Source organism: Anoplopoma fimbria, unplaced genomic scaffold (assembly GCF_027596085.1).
Source record: "Anoplopoma fimbria isolate UVic2021 breed Golden Eagle Sablefish unplaced genomic scaffold, Afim_UVic_2022 Un_contig_11921_pilon_pilon, whole genome shotgun sequence".
In the NCBI taxonomy this organism is placed as follows: domain Eukaryota; kingdom Metazoa; phylum Chordata; class Actinopteri; order Perciformes; family Anoplopomatidae; genus Anoplopoma; species Anoplopoma fimbria.
Genome location: NW_026551512.1, coordinates 1 through 3,001, shown reverse-complemented (window position 1 = coordinate 3,001; position 3,001 = coordinate 1). Strand labels below are relative to the sequence as shown.

The 3,001-nt window shown below is 43.9% G+C and overlaps 5 non-coding genes across 5 annotated transcripts; all 5 read left to right on the top strand.

The window, feature by feature from the left end:
- Window positions 1–439: 439 nt before the first annotated feature.
- On the top strand, window positions 440–558 carry LOC129115577 (5S ribosomal RNA). The gene has a single exon (XR_008533143.1). It is a non-coding gene; the product is annotated as a 5S ribosomal RNA (ribosomal RNA).
- A 378-nt stretch (window positions 559–936) lies between these two features.
- LOC129115576 (5S ribosomal RNA) lies at window positions 937–1,055 on the top strand. The gene has a single exon (XR_008533142.1). It is a non-coding gene; the product is annotated as a 5S ribosomal RNA (ribosomal RNA).
- Window positions 1,056–1,434: 379 nt separating this feature from the next.
- Window positions 1,435–1,553, top strand: LOC129115575 (5S ribosomal RNA). The gene has a single exon (XR_008533141.1). It is a non-coding gene; the product is annotated as a 5S ribosomal RNA (ribosomal RNA).
- Window positions 1,554–1,932: 379 nt separating this feature from the next.
- Window positions 1,933–2,051, top strand: LOC129115574 (5S ribosomal RNA). The gene has a single exon (XR_008533140.1). It is a non-coding gene; the product is annotated as a 5S ribosomal RNA (ribosomal RNA).
- A 378-nt stretch (window positions 2,052–2,429) lies between these two features.
- LOC129115572 (5S ribosomal RNA) lies at window positions 2,430–2,548 on the top strand. The gene has a single exon (XR_008533139.1). It is a non-coding gene; the product is annotated as a 5S ribosomal RNA (ribosomal RNA).
- The last annotated feature ends 453 nt before the right edge of the window (window positions 2,549–3,001 follow it).

Below are 3,001 nucleotides of genomic sequence, written 5' to 3'. Positions count from 1 at the left end.
GGTCGGGCCTGGTCAGTACTTGGATGGGAGACCGCCTGGGAATACCAGGTGCTGTAAGCTTTTTCACTCCTCTTTACAAAAAGCAGAGGGCGCTGCTGCTTTTTCAGTGGACACCGACAGGGTGGGAAGGAAATAGCTAGATCATGACTTGCCGGTATAGAAATGACACAAATCCAGTTAAATGATGGCTTTCATCATTCCTAAGCTCATCGATCATTTTCTTTTCAATTTTATGCTAACGTATTCTACATTTCAACAGTAAATATTAATCTTTTTACTGCACTACATTTGTGATCCTTATAGCCACTTTGTACATTCTGATTTGACATTTAAAAGCTGTGAGTGTGTCTGGCAATCTGCAGGCGCTCCCTGTATAGACGAAAGAGCAAAGCGTGGTGATATAGTATCTTTAAAAGGCCCTTTGGTAGGCGCAATATTTGCTTACGGCCATACCACCCTGAACACGCCCGATCTCGTCTGATCTCGGAAGCTAAGCAGGGTCGGGCCTGGTCAGTACTTGGATGGGAGACCGCCTGGGAATACCAGGTGCTGTAAGCTTTTTCACTCCTCTTTACAAAAAGCAGAGGCGCTGCTGCTTTTTCAGTGGACACCGACAGGGTGGGAAGGAAATAGCTAGATCATGACTTGCCGGTATAGAAATGACACAAATCCAGTTAAATGATGGCTTTCATCATTCCTAAGCTCATCGATCATTTTCTTTTCAATTTTATGCTAACGTATTCTACATTTCAACAGTAAATATTAATCTTTTTACTGCACTACATTTGTGATCCTTATAGCCACTTTGTACATTCTGATTTGACATTTAAAAGCTGTGAGTGTGTCTGGCAATCTGCAGGCGCTCCCTGTATAGACGAAAGAGCAAAGCGTGGTGATATAGTATCTTTAAAAGGCCCTTTGGTAGGCGCAATATTTGCTTACGGCCATACCACCCTGAACACGCCCGATCTCGTCTGATCTCGGAAGCTAAGCAGGGTCGGGCCTGGTCAGTACTTGGATGGGAGACCGCCTGGGAATACCAGGTGCTGTAAGCTTTTTCACTCCTCTTTACAAAAAGCAGAGGGCGCTGCTGCTTTTTCAGTGGACACCGACAGGGTGGGAAGGAAATAGCTAGATCATGACTTGCCGGTATAGAAATGACACAAATCCAGTTAAATGATGGCTTTCATCATTCCTAAGCTCATCGATCATTTTCTTTTCAATTTTATGCTAACGTATTCTACATTTCAACAGTAAATATTAATCTTTTTACTGCACTACATTTGTGATCCTTATAGCCACTTTGTACATTCTGATTTGACATTTAAAAGCTGTGAGTGTGTCTGGCAATCTGCAGGCGCTCCCTGTATAGACGAAAGAGCAAAGCGTGGTGATATAGTATCTTTAAAAGGCCCTTTGGTAGGCGCAATATTTGCTTACGGCCATACCACCCTGAACACGCCCGATCTCGTCTGATCTCGGAAGCTAAGCAGGGTCGGGCCTGGTCAGTACTTGGATGGGAGACCGCCTGGGAATACCAGGTGCTGTAAGCTTTTTCACTCCTCTTTACAAAAAGCAGAGGGCGCTGCTGCTTTTTCAGTGGACACCGACAGGGTGGGAAGGAAATAGCTAGATCATGACTTGCCGGTATAGAAATGACACAAATCCAGTTAAATGATGGCTTTCATCATTCCTAAGCTCATCGATCATTTTCTTTTCAATTTTATGCTAACGTATTCTACATTTCAACAGTAAATATTAATCTTTTTACTGCACTACATTTGTGATCCTTATAGCCACTTTGTACATTCTGATTTGACATTTAAAAGCTGTGAGTGTGTCTGGCAATCTGCAGGCGCTCCCTGTATAGACGAAAGAGCAAAGCGTGGTGATATAGTATCTTTAAAAGGCCCTTTGGTAGGCGCAATATTTGCTTACGGCCATACCACCCTGAACACGCCCGATCTCGTCTGATCTCGGAAGCTAAGCAGGGTCGGGCCTGGTCAGTACTTGGATGGGAGACCGCCTGGGAATACCAGGTGCTGTAAGCTTTTTCACTCCTCTTTACAAAAAGCAGAGGCGCTGCTGCTTTTTCAGTGGACACCGACAGGGTGGGAAGGAAATAGCTAGATCATGACTTGCCGGTATAGAAATGACACAAATCCAGTTAAATGATGGCTTTCATCATTCCTAAGCTCATCGATCATTTTCTTTTCAATTTTATGCTAACGTATTCTACATTTCAACAGTAAATATTAATCTTTTTACTGCACTACATTTGTGATCCTTATAGCCACTTTGTACATTCTGATTTGACATTTAAAAGCTGTGAGTGTGTCTGGCAATCTGCAGGCGCTCCCTGTATAGACGAAAGAGCAAAGCGTGGTGATATAGTATCTTTAAAAGGCCCTTTGGTAGGCGCAATATTTGCTTACGGCCATACCACCCTGAACACGCCCGATCTCGTCTGATCTCGGAAGCTAAGCAGGGTCGGGCCTGGTCAGTACTTGGATGGGAGACCGCCTGGGAATACCAGGTGCTGTAAGCTTTTTCACTCCTCTTTACAAAAAGCAGAGGGCGCTGCTGCTTTTTCAGTGGACACCGACAGGGTGGGAAGGAAATAGCTAGATCATGACTTGCCGGTATAGAAATGACACAAATCCAGTTAAATGATGGCTTTCATCATTCCTAAGCTCATCGATCATTTTCTTTTCAATTTTATGCTAACGTATTCTACATTTCAACAGTAAATATTAATCTTTTTACTGCACTACATTTGTGATCCTTATAGCCACTTTGTACATTCTGATTTGACATTTAAAAGCTGTGAGTGTGTCTGGCAATCTGCAGGCGCTCCCTGTATAGACGAAAGAGCAAAGCGTGGTGATATAGTATCTTTAAAAGGCCCTTTGGTAGGCGCAATATTTGCTTACGGCCATACCACCCTGAACACGCCCGATCTCGTCTGATCTCGGAAGCTAAGCAGGGTCGGGCCTGGTCA